Raw genomic sequence first — 22,965 nt, 5'->3', positions numbered from 1 at the left:
ATTGTTATCTTGTAGTTAAGAGAGGTTGTTGAGTTATAAATGAAGTGTAATGGTCGTTAGTGGAAAAAAATATTTTGTTTCGACAATTTTTCATAATGTTTCGTTTCGTTCATGACAGTGATGTTAATAATTATGTTAAGTGACGTCAACAAACCACTACAGTCTGTTACTTAGCTATTAAACTTACATAATACCAAGAGCTCTTAGTGGCAACATCATGCTAGGCGTTACAAGGTTCGTTGAGAGAGTTGCGCGTCTGGTTAATCGGGATTCTGGAGTCGAGGGATTTTGTTTGTTTTGTAAAGGTGTTGGCAACAGTGTCAGAGGGGTGTCAGGCGTCACAAGGAAGGGTCGCTGGGCTGACATTGCGCTCGCCAGGTGTGTCAGCAACAGCTATTCCTCATTCCCGCTTTAATCAACAAATATAGAAAATAACATGAAAACATTTAGTGAGAAATACTAGAAATCCTAAATGACATCAGATCACCTGCTGATTAGGCCCCTCAGCTTAGTTTGCCTGATGATTAACACCCAGCCACTAACCTAACCTGACCCTTCAAGAAGTGTTAGGTGTGATGAGGGAGAAAGGTTGTATAGTGACGGAGTTGTAGTGAAGGAGGGAGGTGTGGTGAGGGAGGGAGGTCAGGGAGTGTTAGAGAGTATCAGTGAGTCAGTGAGAATCAGGGAGTATCAGTGAGAGTCCGTTAGAGTCAGGGAGTGTTAGGGGGTGTCAGGTAGTTGTTGAGTGATAACATCGACTGTAACTCTTGATGGCTAATTGGTTCAGTAACTGCTGCCACTGATGTATCGCCACACACACACACACACACACACACACATCTTGTAGCAGGTGACGATAACTGTAGTTTTGTAAATATGTGGAGAGAGAGAGAGAGAGAGAGAGAGAGAGAGAGAGAGAGGAGAGAGAGAGAGAGAGAGAGAGAGAGAGAGAGAGAGAGAGAGAGAGAGAGAGAGAGAGAGAGAGAGAGAGAGAGAGAGAGAGAGAGAGAGAGGCTGGTTTGAAAAAAAATCGGTTTTTGCAGATTCTAAAGAGTGGGTGCTTAAAGGCAAAAGTGAGGTGTAAAATTTTGAGAGTGGTGTGTGTGTGTATACAGTGTGTGTGTGTGTACAGTGTGTGTGTGTGTGTGTGTGTGTGTGTGTGTGTGTCTCACTTATCCTTCTCTCTCTTCGCCCTTCTCATATTTTTTGTTTCAAACTCTTTTCCTCCTCATTTCCTCCCTTCGCTCCTCCTACACACACACACACACACACACACACACACACACATTTATATAATTCATTTATATCTCAGTTTTCCTAAGTCTTATAAAAGGGACATTACTTTATATTCTACGGTGGTCCTGTCGTGAAACAATCAAATTAGTGAAGCTCAAGCGATTAAAAGAGTGAGTAATTATTTGTAGCCGAGGAGCATTAAATTGAGCATAAAATAATTTCTCGGGAGGGAAGGGGAAGGTGGAGGGGGGTAGGGAAGGAGGGGGGAGGAGGGTGTCGATGAAGAGGAGGATTGGTAGGGGATGAGAGGGTGGGGAAGGAGTGTTGTAGGGGAAGGGGAAGAGGTGTCGATGGAGGGGGGGAAGAGGGGGGGAGGGGGTGTTGTGGGGTGGGGAGGTGGACGAGGCGGTTTTTAACAAGTCGACTCAACATATTCTGGCGACTCACCAAATACCTCTGCTGGTCCTCTATTATGTCGTGTGTGTGTGAGAGAGAGAGAGAGAGAGAGAAAGAGAGAGAGAGAGAGAGAGAGAGAGAGAGTCGCTGTCACCTCCCTCATGTACCGGTACACAGTGCTCAGTTGTGCCTTGATACGTACACAGCTTAGTATAATGTGTGTGCTCGTGTCTGTGTCTTGTGTCGATCTGGGACCTACTAACTCTTCTGGTGTACATGGAACTTACCTCAACGTACACACACACACACACACGTACACACAGCGAGGCAGTAAGTATTTTTTATTTCCCTTTTAAACGGTGCGGTTAAAATGGCGATCTGATTATACAGTACCAAGTGTAACTCACAGTACCAAGTGTAACTCACAGTACCAAGTGTAACTCACAGTACCAAGTGTAACTCACAGTACCAAGTGTAACTCACAGTACCAAGTGTAACTCACAGTACCAAGTGTAACTCACAGTACCAAGTGTAACTCACAGTACCAAGTGTAACTCACAGTACCAAGTATGACTCACAGTACCAAGTGTAACTCACAGTACCAAGTGTAACTCACAGTACCAAATGTAACTCACAGTACCAAGTGTAACTCACGTGTAAACAAGCATTAAGAGTAAACAGCTGATCGTGTCTTATCTCTCCTGGCAACATCCGGCCAAAACCGATAATGAATTTCCCGGCTTATCAAACTTTATGACCCATTTACGTGAAGGTCATGGGGGCTTTAACCAGTAATCGCTAGACTGTTAAGTTGGTCACCCAACAAGGAAAGATTTTAGTAGTATGTAGTGTGGTAGTTTGATGACGTTGGTGGTAGTAATTGTGGTAGGTGGTGGTATAACTGAAGTGACCCTGTAGACGATGACCTAAGCTAACCTAACCTACATAAAATGGCTCCCTATTGGCCATTGTCGAAGTAACTAAGACCTTCATGTGCGTTATTCTTGTGCTAGACTGTAAACAATATGTAGACACAAGGAAAAACAGACAGACACAGACAGACACAGACAGAGGGTAGATCTTATAGTACAGAGCTTCAGTGTGTGTTGAAGCTCCTGGTTGGTGTGGCGCGACTGACGGACCACAGGAAGCTTGAGTCACCCCCACGGACCACAGGAAGCTTGAGCCACCTTCTCGGACCACAGGAAGCTTGAGTCACCCCCACAGACCACAGGAAGCTTGAGTCACCCCCACGGACCACAAGAAGCTTGAGTCACCTCCGTTGACCACAAGAACCTTGAGTCACCCCCACAGACCACAAGAAGCTTGAGTCACCTTCACGGGTCATAAACCTTCTTGGACAGTGAGGTGTGCCGTCTTCGTTACGTCACGAATACCACCGAGGTTATTGGGCCGTGAATATCGTGTCTGTAGAAGGCGAGGATGGCGGTGACGCTGATCACTAGAGTGGGTCATCTGGCGGCACATACTGACGTCAGGGGAAAAAATACCTGTGGAGACTTAATGTTTCCTTGTGTGTGGTGTTGGGACATTTCTACCTACTTTAAGCAGCTTATGGCGCCGCTCATCCCTCTGTGTGTGGTGAGGGGGGGGGGTGGGTAGGGAGGGGAGGGAAGGAAAGTGAGACGTTATTTTGTTCCTGATCGTTTCTGAGTTTTGTTATTTTCTTTTTCTTCAAGTAACTAACAAGATTAATTTTCTCTCTCCTGGACGTAATGGGAAAGTAAGTTGGTCGAGCCGGTACCGACGCTTCTACAAGAGTGATCAAAGATTTCTCATCTTCTTTTTAAGTATCAAACTTTCCTCCCAAGTCGTCCGTCTCCCCGCACGGCAACACCGACAAAAATTGGCCGTTGTCTGGGCCAGTCCATTCATCCGAACACTGCAAGAAAGTCAGCGCTAAGTGCCTTCTCCTCCATTCCAAATCCCAGTAATACCGAGAGACATTCATTCTTCTCCCGGTAATGCCGAGACGGATAGAGAATCCTTCATATCGCAGTAACACCGGGAGAGAGAAGCCGTCCTCCAGGTCCAACCCAGTAATACCAGGACAGGAACACCGGGAACTACTGGTATACTCCCCAACACGTCGCCCACTAATGGTGTAAATAAAGCAGTGATCTAGTGTGACTCCCGGGACGTCTTAAACGTAAATGTCATTAAGTTATTCTTAAAATTAAATAAGAAAAGAGGCTGACATAACACTACAGCCTAGCAGGAAGACCTCTTAATTGTCATCACAGGCGCGTGGTGTACCCCAGCAAGACAACCCCTCTCCTCCTCCCTTCCCCTCTCTCCCCTCTTCCTCCCCTCCCTCCATCCCCATCCACTTCCCAAACAGCCAATGAACGTCAAGGAATGGACAATAAATAACGTTAATGATGTCTGGGGTCTCTTGACGCGTGTAAAGGCGAGGGGTGAGGACAGAGGGTTTGTCACATTCTCAACTCGAGATAATCTACCCATTTTATTACCCTTGTTGAGGTACCTGGTGGGTCTCAAAGGGTTTACCTCCCCGCTACTACCCTACCCACGACCCACTCTGAGCTCCAGTGTGTGGGTGGAGACGAGAGCAGCAGTATGTGAGGTGATGGAGGGAGGGGACACCACCTCACCTCACCCCCATCACCTCACCACTCATCAATAGCTCACCTCAACACTGTCACTATCCATCCATAATGTTTAAGCAGATTACCTGTATGGTGATGATAGTGACGTAGATATAGTATTTATTTCACTCAGTAAACAAAAGCTCTCGATCTGAAGCACCTCATGGCACGGGTTCGAATCCATCCAAGGACCTTCTCTACACACTGACAGATGTAGTGTTTCATAGAGCGAGCGTGAGGCATGGGTGAGGGCAGAGTGATATATTGTTAAGTTAAAGCTTCTTGTAAATATTAGTATTACAAATGATGCAGCTCAGAGACTCAGCCATCAGGTAATGTCTCACACCGTCAGCTTGTCATAAATACGTCGTGAAGGTGATGCATGGTTAATAGGTGGGTGGTGAGAGGTGTGACAGCTGGGTGTGGTGGAGTGGATGTGGGGTGGTAGTGTTGGGGGTGGTGCAGATTGTGGAGTGGGTGTGTTAATCCGGGAATAGTGTGTTGTGGGTGTGTTGAGATGGCATGGTGGTAGTGTGGGGTGGTGTGGTAGTGTGGGATGGTGTGGTAGTGTGGGGTGGTGTGGCAGTGTTGAGGTGGAGTGGTATGGGTGTGTTGCTCCGAGAATAGTGTGGGTTGGTATGATGTGGGTATGGTGAAGGCAGGGGGTGGTATTGAGTGGATGTGGATGGTAAAGGCTACGGGTGGTGGTGGTGTGGGGTGGTGGAGGCTGGGAGTGGTGGAGGCTGGGAGTGGTGGAGGCTGGGAGTGGTGGAGGCTGGGAGTGGTGGAGGCTGGGAGTGGTGGAGGCTGGGAGTGGTGGAGGCTGGGAGTGATGGAGGCTGGGAGTGGTGGAGGGCTGGGAGTGATGGAGCTTGAAGTGGTGGAGGCTGAGCAGGAGTCTGGGAGTGATAAGGCTGGGAGTGATGTAAGGCTGGGAGTGGTGGAGGCTGGGAGTGGTGAGTCTGGGAGTGATGGAGGCTGGGAGTGGTGGAGGCTGGGAGTGGTGGAGGAGAGCAAGATATTGCCGGGCGCTGTAGTTCTTGAAGTTGGTGTAATCAAGTGGAACATGCTATCTTAGCGGGGTTGTTTATGAGGGTGAGGGGTATGGGGAGGGCAAGGGGCACGGCTCATGAGACGTGGAGAGGGGTATATGGGATGATTTCCTCCTCCCTCCCCACTCTTCCTGAGATATGAATGGCGTCACCACATTTGTCTAAACCTTTGTTGGCTTCCTCCTGACGCATCACCTCCCACCTCCTCCCTATATCCTCCCACTTCTCACTCCCACCCACCCCTTCACCCCCCCACCCCTACACCACCTCTCCTCCTCACCCCCCCTCAATTCTCACCAACCTCAGCTTCACACACACTTTATAGATCTGTCGTCATCGCCTCTTAGTAATTATTATCCTTAATATTATTTCATGAAGAAGATTAGTGTGTGTGTGTGTGTGTGTGTGTGTGTGTGTGTGTGTGTGTGTGTGTGTGTGTTATGATGACTTCATTTTAACAGCCTAGTTGTGGGCCATTTTCTTGTAACACTTTGTACTTTTGGATACTTATAATTCTGTCACTTAATTACTTGAAGACACTGTGAGTAGCTGAGTGTTGCTGTTTATTGTAACACTTTAAATAAATCTACACTTGGGATATATTTAAGAGAGCTGTAACTGACGTCTGCTACAAGGCGCCTGGCTCTGTTATGTACTGTGTGGAGCTGACCTTTGACCTTGTTAGAACTAGAAGTTAGGTTAGGTTAGGTAAGCGTTAGGATGCTTGATCATCAGGTGAGAATCGTCTTTGGAGGGTTAATCTTCAGGTGATCCTAACGCCCAAATCTCATAAACAACTGAAGATATTATCAAAGGGTTATCAACAGGTCGTTTATGTGGTCGTTATCTAAGGTATTAATGGTTGACTGATAAAGGTCAGAGGTCAAAGGTCAAGAGGTCAGATTTTCCTGTAGGTGAGGTGAGGGTGTGGATGAGGGTGTAGGTGTGGTGAGAGGTGGATCTGGGTGGATGGTGTGTTCGGGGTCAAGATGGTTCCGTTCTGAAGTGTCTGTACGTCCGTCCGTCTCACCACTACCACCATTACCACCACCACCATCACTACCACCACCATCATCATCATCATCACCACCATCATCATCACCACCACCATCACCACCACCACACAACCACAACCACAACCACCACCACACCACCACCACCCACCACCACCACCATCACTACCACCACCACCACCATCACCACCACCACCACCACCACCACCACTACCACCACCACCACCGCTCTTGCCACCACTCAATATTCCCGGTTCCTGCTCCGATCTCCCGTCCACCTTCCTTACCAATTCTCGCCCTTTCCTCCAAGTCGTTTTCTTTCCTCTTCCTCTTCCCCCTCCTCTTCCTCCACATTCTCTTCCTCTTCCTCCACCTCTTCCACTTTCTCGTCCTCTTCCTTCTCCTCCTCCTCCATGATTTATTATATAACTTGATTATTTTCTTCTTTATATAGAGGATTAATTGAGCCGTCATTCTCCTCATAAGGGTTTCAACACTATTAGGAAATCCTTTTAGGGAAATGAAATCGTACCTGAGAAAGAGGAAATATATATATTAGTTTCCCATAACCAAAACCCAACCAAACCCCAACTAACTCCAACCAATCCCAACTCAATCGCAACCAACTCCGACCAATCCCAGTTAAGCTTCTCATAACCCTAACCCCCGACCAACCCCCAACATACCCCCAACCAACCCTAACCAACCTCAACCATTTCTCCATCAATATATTATTTTAGGTCACCAGTTTTCAATGCATTATATAAAAGACGATGAGGCGACCGACATTGTGTTTCCCTGCCACCACTTATTGTTCATCCTACCACCACTTATTGTTCCCCCTGCCACCACTTATTCTTCCCTCTGCCACCACTTATTCTTCCCCTTGCCACCATTTATTGTCCCCCTTGCCACCACTTATTGTCCCCTGTCACCATTTATTGTTCCTTCTGCAACCACTTATTGTTCCCCCTGCCACCACTTTGTTCCTCTGCCACCACTTATTGTTCCCCTACACCACTTATTGCTCACCTGCCACCACTCACCCAATCCTGCCACCACTCCTCTCTCCCTACCACCACTCACCCACCTCTGCCACCCTAACCACCCTATCCCTGCCACCACCCACCTCACCCCACCACCACCCATATCCCCTGCCACCTCACCCATCCCTGACACCACTCACCCCACCCTACCACCACTCACCCATCTCTGCCACCACTCACCCTCCTACCACCACTCACCCACCTCACCACTCGCCCTATCCCTACCACCACTCACCCACTCTGCCACCACTCACCCACCCTCACTCACCCACTCCACCCACTTTACCACCACTCACCCACTCCTACCACCAATCACCCACCCACCTCTGCCACCACTCACCTCTCCCCTGCCACCACTCATTGTTTACATGGTCGTTGGTTATAATCTGTATTAGTGGTGCTCATTAATGATATAATTACCGTCTCTTTCCAATCATCATCACAAGGGAGGAGCGTTAATTTAAACTAATAGTGTTGTTATGAATATTATGTTTCATCATTAATTGTGGTTACGGCCGTGTTTATTGGGCCTTTACCCCTCTATACTGCTGCTAGGAGATGGTTTACTGAGGCGTCTCGGAGCTACACACACGAGAGAGAGAGAGAGAGAGAGAGAGAGAGAGAGATCACATTGGTCGCCAGCAGACATCAGCGAGGGCCATCACTTGTCACACTCAGTTATTGTTCACTTGAGACAAAAACCAGGAACTTGGCGCTTACAAATACCTACACTAGAGGGCGCTGCCAAGTGATGGTTCCCGTGGGAGTGTTGTCATGGTCTGGTGTTAGGAAGTAGTGTAGGTCTGGGTGGGCAGGTCTCATCCCCTGCAGGCCGTTTTAGTCTGGTCGAAAATTTACTTCTCAACCCCTAGAACCTTGAACTCTAAACTCCGGAACCTTGAATTCTGAATCCTTGAATCCGGAACACCGACCCTGGCTCCTTGAACCCCTGAACCCGGAACACCGACCCTGGCTCCTTGAACCCCTGAACCCGGAACACCGACCCTGGATCTTTGAAGTCTGTAATGAAACATTTATATATAGGACTTGGTACAGTAATGCATTGATACGGGACTTAAAATACAATATAAACACCTTTGTAGTTTAGGTATTTTTAACCCTTTTCCTAGGGGTCAAAGGTCACTATCTGATCATGTTAGGCTGAGTGAAGGGGAGGGGGAAGGAGATGTGTTCTTTGTAAATTTCCTGCTTGAGTCACCATTTTCGACGGGTGTGGAAGAGTTGCGTCTGTTCTCATGAGACATCAGCTTCCGGGAACTTGTTTGGGTTGTGTGAGAGATAAAATTAAGTTTTTTGGTGATGTTTGTTGCCCCGTGAGACATCTGCCACTGTGAAGAACGTGATTCAGTGTTCTAAACTCGTCTTGGGTTGGAGATGAAGTCACGCGAACATCTGACATCAGCTGTAAGCATGCCTGGCTCCAGTGTATATGGGTGACGTCAGATGCTATTGTTATCATCATCGTAAACTGGAGGTGGTCCTTGTGCATGGTGGCTCTGGTGACGAGCTAGAGTCGTCACCAGTACCAAGTATATCTAGGGAAGAGGCCGACCCACCCCCCAACCCTTACCCCTCTACCTACCAACCCCCTCACCCCAACCCCGACCCCCTCACCCCTACTAATTCTGGCATTTTCTTCTCCACAAACATTTATTCAACCACTCATTTTTATTACTCCCCCTCCCCACCACCCGTAGGCTATATAGTGTTACGTCCTTCACCGCACCTGTCAGTCCTGTCGTGGATATCTAAATCGAGAGAAGGCTAAAGGGTTTCCCGGTCTTATTTTACCGTGAGTTGTGGCTATTGTGAGAACTGTGTGGTGGTGGCAGTGACAACCGTGATGAGTGAGGAACAGTGACAACACCACAGTAATACCTTAAGGGCAAGATTTACCAACATTTAAAGACGCAAAGATTATCCAGGTGCAGTGTGTTATTATTATTATTATTATTATTATTATTATTATTATTATTATTATTATTATTATTATTATTGTTCTTTCTATAATACCTGGTTCAATATTTACCTGCTCACACATATTACACCTTCCCGTTGTTCATGTGCATGTATAGTGAGGGTGGGAGGTGGCCTGCTTGTAACGAGAAGAGAGAACTATGTTGTGAGCTCAGAACGAGACACTCATTCCCTCACCTACACCACAATTTACTCACTCTAACATTCTTGGTTTATTTACTCTTATATACAGGGTCACTGAAAAGAAATTTGCCCATTTTTTTTATGTAGTATTATCTTTTAAAATTTAGATATTCTTTTTTAATGACCCTGTACAGATGTGGGTATTTTTTTTACTGACCCTGTACTGTATAAATTATAAACTCGTGTAGTGTTATCTGTCTTATCTTAACTGACCTCCCCCGACAGATAACCAATTACCGAGATCATTTTACTGTATTGGATTAGGAATATTATATATGAATTAACTTGATTGACGAGGTAGTTAAAGTTTTCTGTGCTTGTTAGCCAGGAGGAGGATGATGGCTGTTGGGAGTGCCATCATGGGGGTGTGAATCATTCTTTATGTGGCACTTGATGGTGTTCAGTGCCAGACATACACACCTGGTGGTATGTAAGCTGGGTCACCTGAGAGAGTTAATTTGTGTTGATTAAAAAAGTATTGGTGATATATTAGTAATAGTAATAAGTCTGTGGTTATTACAGTTTTGACGTGTGTGTGGGGGGAGGGGGCGCGGGATAAATAGGTCTCAAGGGCACTATCAGTTCACCTGTCTTAAGTGTGTTAGTCAGACCAGGTGACCCTGACATGTCATACTGCCATTTCTTCCTCACCTTAATGTTCTCCTCCCGTGATGCTGCCCCTCCCGCCCACCACCACCTTCACCTGCTGCCCTTCCACCTGACAGACGGAGGGAGGGAGGGGAGGGGGGGTGGTGGAGGCCAAGAGTTGGGTGTCTGGGGAGAGAATGAGGCCATGTGTGGAGGCCCAGATTCAGAGGGTTGGAGGGTAAAAGTTAGGGAAGTGAGTCGAGGTCGGGAGATATTTCGACTGCTAGCTTGTGTTGGTGTGGGGAGGGACCAAGGCTGCCCCAACTTGTACTTGTTCTCTATAATTTGTTTTAGTATCACCCCTTCACCCTCTCTCATCCTCCTCCTCCTCTCTTTTCCACCATCTCCTCTACCTCTCCCTCTTCTCCATCTCCTTCACCCTCCTCTCCTCCACCAACTCCTTCCCCTATCCTTCTCCCTCCTTTCCACCCTCTCTTCCTCCCACTTTTCCACCTTCTTTTCCACTCTTTCCTCCATTTCCTACCTCCCCTCCATCTCCTCCTTCCCAGAAATCATAACCTCACCAACTAACCCTGAACTTTTTTCCCCAGGACGACAAGTAATAAAGTCAACACTCACACTTGACAGACTCGAGTATTAGCTTCTGTCACCCGAGTATTTCCTGCAGCTTGGTGTTAGTGTTTACATAGAAATTACCATTGGTAGTAGTGCTTCAGATCCGTCCTTTAACTCTGATGACTGTTTGGGTTGGGTTGGGTTAGGTTAGGTTAGGTTAGGTTAGGTTAAGTTTCAAGAACATAATCCTGGCAAACTCGGTCCCATAAAATTTTAGGTTAAAATCAAGCTTAGTACACCATTACCTCATATAGTAAATCTGTCGGTGTTGAGAGAGAGAGAGAGAGAGAGAGAGAGAGAGAGAGAGAGAGAGAGAGAGAGAGCGCACTCAGGTGTTTGGTGGACGATGGTGGCTGATGTGATATGATGGATTATTATTGTTGTGGTCACTCTTTGTAGGTTTTGGAATCCTGCCAGTGTGTGTGTATGTATGTGTGTGTGTACAGTCGGCCACAGGAATAAGTACACACCTATGGTTCATGTTTGGAAAAAAAATATCTAGGTAACACTGTCTTGAACGGAGCCTGTGTTTATAGTGTAAGTAATATAGTACAACCAATGATATTAAGTTGCCGAATGGGACTGTAGTTGTCTTAAGCTCCCTTCCCCCTCCCCTTTCTCTCCCCTCCCCTCTCCACTTCTGTCTCCTCTCCCCCTTTCCCTACCCTCCCTCCTTCACTACTCTCCATTCCTTCCCTCATCCACTTCCACTGAGGAAATGCAACGATCGTATACATAATGCATTTGAACCCTACCATGACGCCTTAATTATTTATTATGGGTCATGCCCGGCAGCGAGGGTTGTTTCATAGTCAGTCAGCCACAACTCCGACAGAGCCTGACTCACACCTTCACCATATCACGTCTCACTTCCCTCTCCTCCACGCTCCGTATCACCAGTTCCCCACTCACTCCTAATACATTGTTATGATTGATTGAACAGTCCCAAATGGCAGTGAATGGCTTAAACCTTTTTTTTATGAATTATAACTGGATAAAGCAATTGTCATAAGAGACTCGCAGTGTTTCGAATTCTCAAACCGAACAGAGTTTCATGGTGCGTCTAGAGGGGCAGTTCCAGTGTTACCAGACCATGTGCCGACCTTACAGCTACAGTGTGTATTACTTATTCCTGAGGCCGACTGTACATAATGTATTCGTGTATACAGGAGTGTTCCCTATCTTCATTGTTGTCCTGATCATTGTCTCCTTATTTACAGGTATGTGTGAGCCAGAGGACCTGTAGGAGTACTCTTGTGACCTGCCTCGCTCCTAATACCCCCCTCCTCCTCCTGCTGCTGCCCTAGAACAGTAAGTTATTATTGTGTGTGTGTGTGTGTGTGTGTGTGTGTTTACCAGGCGTTATGGTGTTTACTGGTCCAGCAAATAAAACGTACGATAGTTTATTTGGCCTGCAGAACACCCTCGCCCCGCCCCCCTGCCAGATACACGATGTGTTTGTGTATTCTCCTTAACCTGCCAGATCATCCTCCACCACTCCATCTCCATCACTTCATCTTCTCCATCATTCCAGCACCCCATCTTCTTCAGCACTCCATCCTCTCCTCCACCACTCCACTCCCACACCTTCTCCATCACTTCACCCTTTCCTCTACCACCCCCTCATCTCCTCCAGCACTCCCTTCCACACTCCATTTCTCTCTCACTGACATCTATCACATTTTCTCTTCCTCCCCCTCTCATCCCTCTTCCTTCCTCTCCCCACACTCCCTTCCTGCTTGCTTCCTCTTACACTCGCTCTTCTTCCCTTCCCAACTCACCCCTTCTTCCTCCCACACACCCCTAGTCCTTATCTCCCCTTCACCCCTACTCTCTCCCCTAACCTACCTCCTCCGACCCCACCCACCTCCCCCCTCCTACAACCCCCTCCCCTCCCTACACGCACCACCCTCACCCAATATGATACGAGGGTGAGTCATTTTTGTGGGGTAATTTAGTAGCGTAATAAAACTGTTGATACTATTTTCAACACGATGAAAAACATTCCTGGGAAAAAAAAAACATGACTGTTTATTTTCCTTTTCGTATTTTTTTTCCTCCGCCTGTAACGACCCGTGTGTGGAGGGGTGGAAGGAGGGATAGTGGAGGGGTAGTGTAAGGATGGTGGAGGGGTGATGGAGGATTAGTGGAAGAACGGGTGGAGGGATGGTGGATAGAGGGAGGATATCTAGTGATGGAGGGATAGTGGAGTGGTGGAGAAGTGGACGATAGAAGGGAGAAGAGATGGATGATGAATGATGGAATAGAATGATAGAATGGTGGAGTAAGACAATAGAAGGATAGATGATGGGGGAGGAATAGATGATCAATAAAGAAAGGAATAAGTGGAATAAGGAAAATGCAATAAAAAGTAATTACCAAAACTAAAAAAAAATGTGAGGATAATGGACAACCTCTTTTTTTCCCCCTTAATTTTAATAGTTTGAGAGACGATGGACCTGGGGATTACACACACACACACACCTACCTGAGCAATTGCTGGATTATTATTATTAGTAGTAGTAGTAGTAGTAGTAGTAGTAATAGTAACAGTAGTAGTAGTCGTAATCGTAGTCTTAGTAGTAGTATTAGTAGTCTAAGAATGTGGTCGGCGCTTTATTCATCTTCCTCATCATAAGTTTGGTTAGGTTAGGTTAGGTAACAGACCTCCCTCGCAGCATCAGGTAACAGCAGGGAGGAGCCACCGCGTGTGTACAGCAGAGGGGGGGGGGGGTGAGACAGCAGCCCTCGTCATAACAAACATATCTATAAATATTGGACGCACAGAAGCACGACCCAGCAACACCTAGGCAACGACCAGCCCACGCACGACCACACCACCCCATGACCACACCACCCTATGACCACACCACTCTGAAGAACTACCCACATGTTAATCAGACACGGCTAAAACCACGACCACCTCCGACCATCTCAGGGAACGACCATCACGTGTTAATCAATCACCTTTAAACACGACAAACAAACGACAACCAGACTAACTTGAGTGTCGCCCCCATCGTACTCAGGAGGTCATCTTATCGTACTCAATAATCATGTCATCGTACTCATAGGAATCATACCTACAAAAATTAATTAAACACTGATTTTTATTTATTTATTTTTTTTACTTTGCAATGAATAAATTAATGTTTGTTATTCATTCTGTGTTAAAGGGCCACTACACGCACACGCACACACACACACACGCACACACACACACACACACACACACACACACACACACACACACACAGGGGGAGGCTTTGTTGTTTGGTTCTTTGTTTGTTTTTCTGGTTTTAGTTCTTATCAATGTTGTTGTTCTTGCTGTAGTTGTTGTTGTTGATCTTGTAATTGTAGCAGTTAGTGATTGTTGTAATATCAATTGTTGTTTTTGTTGTTATTTGTAATTATCTGGTGTTATTGTTTTTGTTGTAGTTGTTATTGGTGAAGTTGTTATTGTTGAAGTTGTTGTTTGTTGTGATGTGTTTCAACAGGTAAACACATCATACTCGGGACACACACTACTATATATACCGGTGTAGTTAAACAATAGGGTGGTGATATTTTACAAACTATAGCGTTAGCTGGTAAAAACAAAAATGGGGGGGATTTACGAAAGCTATTTTTACATCCATTATTTATTTATTTGTTTATTTATTTATTTATTTATTTACTTACTATAAGTTTTGTCCACGTGTGTTGTGGGGAGGTGGGGAATGCTGTGTTGAGGTCACGCTATCCTCCTCACTGCTACACAAGATGGGGAGGAACACACACACACACACACACACACACACACACACACACACACAAGAGCATCGTGTCAACTTTTAACCCTTGACATGATCCCTTAATGTGACTTGACCAGCAGTAGATAAAATGAATGTTCCACCTCCCTCCCCTCCCCTCCCTCCCTTCCTTCTTCTTCCCCCCTCCCTCCCTCCTTTTACCTCTCACTACGCCTATCTCTGCCTACCAGTCTTCTTGAGATAGTTGTAGTGGTGGTGGTGGTGGTGGTAGAGGCGGTGGTAGTTGTGGTGGTAGTGGTAGTAATAATAATAGTGGTAGTAATAGTAGTGGTATTGACGGTGGTAGTAGTAGTGGTGGTAGTCGTCCTTCGCTGCTCGAGTACCACCTCGACCACACACCTCACCCTCCAGATACTAACACTTGAAGACATTAAGTTAATTATATCATTAACTTTATTTTAATTATCCTAACGATACAAAAAAAAACCCTACTAAATCACTTTCTTGTTATTTCTTGTAATTTGTTGTGTGGTTTACGTTACCAGTTCGTGGAGGGGAAAGGGTAACAGAGGAAATTGGAACACGAATTCTATAAATGCCTTTGTGCAGTCGGTATAAAAAAAAATGTTCCCCGTTGGCGTATTGGCCATCATAGGTAAAGTGAATGTCCAGGGTGATAAAACTAGCTAAAAGCCCTCCCTCCCTGCCTGCCTGTCTCTCTCTCTCTCTCTCTCTCTCTCCCTTTCCCTAATTCCCTTCACCTCTCTCTCTCTTTCTTTATTTCACTCCCCCCCTCCCTCCCTTCCACTCCTACCTCCCTCTTGCCCCTCCTATCCCATCCTCTCTCCCTCCCCCCCTTCCCTCCCTCTCTATCTATGCATCGCTTCCCCGTCCTGGTAAAAATTGTTGTGTGTTCAGTGAAGCGTTGGGCGTGACTGCTGCAACCCTCCACCGTGATAGTAATTGGTGCATAGCTGTTAAACTCACTACCGTAGTCTCTGTTAAACCCATGGGCGGTGTACGTGGTGTGGGCGTGAGTAACGGACTGTGGTGTACTTGGTGGTGTGGGCGTGAGTTTTCTGGGTTACATAAATCATAAATGTCACTCAAATATATAAAAAAAAATCAATAGTTTCTTTCATTTTCAGGAATCTTTTATATTGGACATAAAAATCTGCCCCAATATTGGAATTTTACCAAACTCGTTACCATTGGGGGTCAGCGTGAAGTAATGGGTTATAATTTTCATGAGCAGGGAATATGTAAATAGTGACGTCAGCTTAATATAGTTATTTGACCTAAAAATGTTTGTTACTAATGAATAAAGTTTTAATTTTCACTGACGAAAATTAAATTTGGTCCTTTTTTTTAAGATGTGATGTGGAAAAGGCAATTTTTTATATATATGCTTCCATCACCTTCATTTCTGTGCTTTGCTAAATAATAAAAAAACAAAATGCAAAAATCAAGAAATTATTAAAAAAAAATCGAATGAATTTGTAATTAGTAACGAGATTACCAACTTATTATATTTTATCAAAGTTATTAATCAAACATCACACCATTTTAAGAAGGACCGTGGCTGAGTGGTTACAGTGCTCGACTCCTATCCTGAGAGAGTTCACTGGTTCACTTCCGGGGCACCACATAGTTCATCCAGCTGTGAACGGGTACCTGACTTCTTTTTTTTCTGTTTGGGGGAAGTGAAGACAGACGAATGTAGTACCGTCCATACTGTCTTCCCCATACTGTCTTCCCCATACTGTCTTCCCTTGTAGCTGAGGCTTAGTATCCACACGTCACCTCTCATTTTCCTGTCCATTGTAATTTTCTAGATATTAATAAAAATATATTTCCCTGTAATTTTCCATGGTGGATAAATGAAGAATCGTAAAGGAACCTAGTATAATAAGTGATGACGTCATAAAACTAGCATAATACCTCTGATGACGTCATAAAACTAGCATAATACCTCTGATGACGTCATAAAACTAGCATAATACCTCTGATGACGTCATAAAACTAGCATAATACCTCTGATGACGTCATAAAACTAGCATAATACCTCTGATGACGTCATAAAACTAGCATAATACCTCTGATGACGTCATAAGACTAGCATAATACCTCTGATGACGTCATAAAACTAGCATAATACCTCTGATGACGTCATAAAACTAGCATAATACCTCTGATGACGTCATAAAACTAGCATAATATATCTGTTGACGTCATAAGACTAACATAATACCTCTGATGACGTCATAAAACCACGAATATAGAGATAGATAAGACACAAAGATAATAATAAGAGTAGAAGATTATAAAGGTAAGTGTGTGTGTGTGTGTGTGTGTGAGGAAAGAGCTGGTGTAAGCTCCGTCATAAACTCATTGCCTCCTACCGTCTCCTCCTCCCCCCCCCCCTCCCCTGACCTCCTCTACCTCCCCGGGGCCAGAAGCAGGCATTATGAACGGTTGTGGTGCTGCAACATTATATGGCGGCCTGGGGTCTGAATTCTTACATTACCCACCACCATTACCACCTACCCTATCACCCACCACCACCATTACCGCTCTACCCACCACCACCGCATTACACCACTATCACCACCACCATTACCTATCACCACCACCACCGCCACACCACCACCACCACCATTACACCTCATACCAGCCCACCCTACCATTACCGATCACCACCACCACACATTCTGCATCCCACCACCACCATTGCCATTATCCTTACCATTGCACTATCTTGCCATTCTTATATCACCTGCCACTTCTCCTACCACCACCACACCATTACCCATATCCTACCACCATTACCTCTCTCACCCTCTCCTTCCCGGCTACCCTCACCCACCACCACACCACCACCCACCACACACCCACCACCCTTTACCTCTCACCTTTACTATCACCACCATTACCACTATCCCACACCACACCATTACCTATCACCACCACCACTCTCCTTACTACCACCACCTATCACCACACATTACCACTATCTGCCACCATTGCCACAATATCACCCACCACCCACCATACCTGCCTATCTCTTACCACCTATCACACACACCAATATCCCCTTACCCACCCATTACCTCACCCACACCTACATTACTACTCTTACCACCACCATTACCCACTATCACATTGCAATGCTCTACCACCACCACCACCACTATCACCACCACCATTACCACTATCACCACCACCACCACCATTACCACTATCACCACCACCACCACCACCATACAACAGCAGTGAGAAACAACACCGACGTCGTTTGGGTGAAGGATCACATTATCATCACGGCTCGTCGACGCTTCAGAATTTGATCGTTCAGACTCAAGTATATGAGAGGAACCCACCCGAGGCACTGTGCTATGTAGAAGAACCCAAGTGAGGCACTGTGCTATGTAGAAGAACCCAAGTGAACCCACCCGAGGCACTGTGCTATGTAGAAGAACCCAAGTGAGGCACTGTGCTATGTAGAAGGCAAGTGAGGGCACTGTGCTATGTAGAACTCAAATTGAGGGCACTGTGCTATGTAGAAGAACCAAGTGAGGCACTGTGCTATGTAGAAGAACCCAAGTGAGGCACTGTGCTATGTAGAAGAACAAGTGAGGCACTGTGCTGTGTAGAAGAACCCAAGTGAGGCACTGTGCTATGTAAGAACTCAGAGTGAGGGCACTGTGCTATGTAGAAGAACCCAGAGTGAGGGCACTGTGCTATGTAGAAGAACCCAAGTGGGGCACTGTGCTATGTAGAAGAACCCAAGTGAGGCACTGTGCTATGTAGAAGAACAAGTGAGGCACTGTGCTATGTAGAAAGAACCCAAGTGAGGCACTGTGCTATGTAGAAGAACCCAAGTGAGGCACTGTGCTATACCAGAACTCAAGAGTGAGGGCACTGTGCTGTGTAGAAGAACCCAAAGTGAGGGCACTGTGCTATGTAGAAGGGCAGAGTGAGGCACTGTGCTATGTAGAAAGAACAAGTGAGGGACTGTGCTATGTAGAAGAACCCAAGTGGTACTGTATATGTAGAAGAACAGAGTGAGGGCACTGTGCTATGTAGAACTCAGAGTGAGGCACTGTGCTATGTAGAAGAACCCAAGTGAGGCACTGTGCTATGTAGAACTCAAGTGAGGCACTGTGCTATGTAGAAGAACCCAAGTGAGGCACTGTGCTATGTAGAAGAACCCAAGTGAGGCACTGTGCTATGTAGAACCCAAGTGAGGCACTGTGCTATGTAGAAGAACCCAAGTGAGGCACTGTGCTGTGTAGAAGAACCCAAGTGAGGCACTGTGCTATGTAGAACTCAAGTGAGGCACTGTGCTATGTAGAAGAACCCAAGTGAGGCACTGTGCTATGTAGAAGAACCCAAGTGAGGCACTGTGCTATGTAGAACCCAAGTGAGGCACTGTGCTATGTAGAAGAACCCAAGTGAGGCACTGTGCCATAATGTCGCCCTGGCCATGTGTGTGATGTATGACACAGGGAGATAGTGTCAAGCCAGTCATGTAGATGATATATGATACAAGACGGACACCACATGAAGACCTGACACTAGATCGGCGACAACACTTGACGGTGATGGAGGGAGGGGAGGAGGGGAGGGAAAGGGGGGGAAGGAAGGAAGGAAGGGAGGGAGGGGGGGGGAGGTGAGGGAAGGGGACAGTTATCTACGTGGTCACAGCAACCTTTAGATGTTAAGTGGCAATAGATTTTAACTTAAGTCTAGTGTGTAACATTACCCGGACACAGCTGCTGGCTTTAGTAGTGCCTGGGGACATCAACACAACTGTGAGTCATAATTAGGTCGCTCTTGCTATTACTGTCAACACGATTGTCATCACAGTGTTTACACGTTGTGGCGACATGACGGAATCCGGTGATACGTCTGGGTGGAACAGTCACTCTAGTGATGGGCGACACACACACACACACACAAACACACACACACACACACACTACCTTATGGCGTCTCGTAAGTCTGGCTCACTGCCCCGCGTCACCGCTCCTCCTCTCTGCTAATGAGATCACTGACCGACTACCCCCAGGCCTAACTTCCTCACTACACAGCTAAAATATCTCCCAAACTCATAATATGTTACATAAATTCATTTGTCAGTGGCCCAAGGTTAAATATGCTTTGAAAACCTTTGATCTAGATGTATGATAGTTATTTAGTGGGGCCCTTATTTTTGACCTGACCTGACTAGTCACGTCACCCCCCTTCTCTTAAGCTCCTCTACGTGTGTGTTGGTGTGGGGATTAGTGGATGACATCATTATGACCTGACCTCATGTTTTATAAGGTCACCCTGTATATTTAAGCCTCTCTCTGTCCATGTAATCCAGTTGCCTCTGGAGATGTCTTGAATAAAGACGAAAGCTAAGGTGCTCCGTTGTTTCCCTTTTCCCGTGTGATTTTATCAAGATTTATCTTATCCACGTTTTCATTGTGGATCTACATGAAATATTAACAAAAGCACATTCAACTTGGAATTCAACAACGATAAATAAACTTGAGTCGATTATCCCGATCAACCGCACATGAAAGAGCTTCACTCACACGCCACAGTCTTAACAAGTCATGCGATTCTTGCCGACAAATTACCAACCCCCAAAACTGCATCATTCCCACGGTTAATAGTATTGTTGTATATCCGTGCATCGGGTGTAGAGTATTGATAAGTTAGGAGACTGATAGAGTGGAATGCATGTGTTGGTGTGGCCGGCCGGAGGGGGGTTGGCTGCAGTATTGCTAAGCTGTCATTGGTAAACGCTAATGATGTGTATTGACGCTGGACTGAGGGATACTATGTCAACACTGCCGCTGCCACCTCCTGCCTGCCTCTAGTACACCACCCACACACGGTACAGTGAGGAGGGTGCACCGTCAATAACAGGGTTGGTGCACCGTGAACAATTAGGATAGTGCACCGTGAATAACAAGGTTGGTACACTATCAATAACAAGGTTGGTGTACCGTGAACAGAAAGAAAGTGCACCGTAATGAAAGAGAGTGCACCGTGAACAACAAGATGGTGCACCTGGAAGGAGGAGGAAACAGACACAAGTTTAGGCAACTCACGTAATTGTGTTTCGGTGGAGGACATGTTTGTGTCAGGCCGGGACCCCTCACCTCTCCCTACACCCCAGCTCCCCTTACCTCTCCCTACCCCTCCTCCTTACCACAACACCCCTTACTTTACTATCTCCATTACCCCAGCCCCCCCGTCACCCCAGCACTCCCTTCTTCGCCTATATGTGTCTCTCCACTAAGATTCGGTTTATGTCTACTGTACCAAGGAGAACAATATTCACAGTGCCAGTTTCTGTACCCTGGCGCCAACGTGTCAGAGTTTAATTTGTCGTGTAGGAGCTGAGGGCGAAGGTTGTGTTTGGACCCTGTTCGCCTGTCTTCCTGCCTTTACTATCTGCCCTGCTGCACACACACACACACACACACGGTTTCTTAGAGGAGGTTGTCGACGCTAGGAAGCCCCCAGGCCTGACGGCAGTGCTGACGGCGGTGTAACATTAATCAGGCGAGGTAGTGCCTAAGACTAGGTCCTCTTTTCAGTCGGCCCCGGGGGATTACCTGGGTCCACCCTTGACACTATTCCACACTGGCTCTCCCCCGTACACCTACACCCCGTAACACCTACCACCACCTACTCCCCGACAACTACTATTTACACCACTACCTACAAACTCGCACCTTCCACCACTTACACCCACACCACTACTTACACCGTCACACCTACTGCACCACACTGCCGTCCAGATGCTTTTATAAATCTCACGGAGCATTGAACCTCGCGAGCTTTTATAGAAACGAGTTCAGTCAGTGAGTAAGTGAGTCAGTCAGAATTAAACCCATTAAATTAGGCGTTCCGTTGTGCTGGGAAGAAAGTAGTTGGGTGAATATATGAACATTGGCTGGTTTTTGTATTGTGCTGGTATAAAGGAACACTTCAGCCATAACTAACTTAAAGCATTGTGAGTTTCCGTAGGTGGGGTGCAGGTATTCGGGGTGACTATGCAGTGTTCAGCCAAGAGTTTATTTGTTCAGTTGTGTCTCACTTAACCGCTAGCTATCATGATGTAACCCAGTGTGATTTAATCTGATAACAATCGGATTTACTTTAATGTTAATAACTCCTTCAGAATAAGATAAGGAGGTGTATGGTACAAGGCGTTTACAGTGTCTTAGTATTGTCCTTTAGTTTATCTTACTGTGGACTGACTAACTGCTGAACTATCTGGATTATACTATTTACACATTTACTTCTTTACACGACCATAGATATGTAAGTGACTCGAATTAAAGAATGTTTGATGTTAAATTGTTATGAGTAGTAAAATCATAACATTACGAACCTCTCATACTAAATTTAACTAAGAATAAATGCGGTCCAATGTGTTCCTGGTGGTTAATGACGTCACAGGAGGTATTAATTGCTGAAGCGGCCGTTAAGAAAAACTCCGGACATACTGTTGGCTTGTGTGTTAATTACTTTGTTTAGTTGATAGTAAAAATTGACTTGAAGATGGCGTTAATGTTCACTTTAGCCCTGAATAGCGATGGGCACGAGGGTTTGGACCAATTGTAAGCCATTCTAAACTGTGAAAATTTCTCTCTCTCTCACACACACAGTTTGAACCCTTAACGTGAACCCATAAATAAATACTACCTAAATTTCTTCCTCACTTTTGTTGAATTTTTATATTGATGTCACTTTCAAAATTATTTCTGACGTCAATGTTTACTGAGCCAAATAAGACGTCAAGGCTCTCGGTAGGTTGTCACGCGCCTGAAGCCCAATTAGTGGGGGGTTTTCTCACTCACTCTTTATAAAAAACAATTTTATTCTAAGGTTATTTAACGATTTCTGTTTTTTAATCTTGTGAGGTAAAGGTCAAAGACTGTCACCTGGATTATCATTATTATTTTTTTTTTAATTATGCCCAGTGTTCGCCCCAGTCTCTCAAGAAGTAGTGGTTTAAACTGAAGAAGAGCTCTATCCGTTCTTCTTATGTTTTTCAAGTGTTTAGGTTAGGTTAAGTTAGGTTAGGTTAAGTGCTTCGGTATTTTATTAATTCTACAAACAATAACACTGGAAAAAAAATAATTGGGTCTAGATTTGACCTTTAAATTAATGATAATTAAATACAATAGATAAATAATAATTGTTATGGTAATTGATTCACGTATGTTTTTGTTATGTATTTGTTCACTGAAGAAGAAAAAACAAAAAATGACACGGTTGTTTGTTCCTTTGCGGTAAACCATTGAGTGTGGCTCAGGGGGTGGCGAGATAACAACATACAAAGAATGGTCACCCCAGATAGCGATAGGGTGGTTAATCTTCAGGTGATATAAGCTAGGGTGTCTATTCTTCAGTTGATTCCCTTT

The 22,965-nt window shown here is 45.7% G+C and overlaps 1 protein-coding gene across 5 annotated transcripts in view; it reads left to right on the top strand.

Moving 5' to 3' along the window:
• Positions 1 to 1,821: 1,821 nt before the first annotated feature.
• LOC121876030 (potassium voltage-gated channel protein Shaw-like) overlaps positions 1,822 to 22,965 on the top strand; it is a 74,949-nt gene continuing 53,805 nt past the window's right edge. For all 5 annotated transcript variants that reach the window (XM_042380900.1, XM_042380901.1, XM_042380898.1 and 2 more), the window contains exons 1-2: positions 1,822 to 1,962; positions 11,999 to 12,089. The gene's annotated coding sequence lies outside the window, so the exon portion shown is untranslated. The remainder of the gene's footprint in view (positions 1,963 to 11,998; positions 12,090 to 22,965) is intronic.

This window comes from Homarus americanus, unplaced genomic scaffold (genome assembly GCF_018991925.1).
Source record: "Homarus americanus isolate GMGI-L3 unplaced genomic scaffold, GMGI_Hamer_2.0 scaffold40047, whole genome shotgun sequence".
In the NCBI taxonomy this organism is placed as follows: Eukaryota; Metazoa; Arthropoda; class Malacostraca; order Decapoda; family Nephropidae; genus Homarus; species Homarus americanus.
The sequence above is the reverse complement of the archived record's forward strand: the minus strand, read 5'-3'. Positions and strand labels throughout refer to the sequence as shown.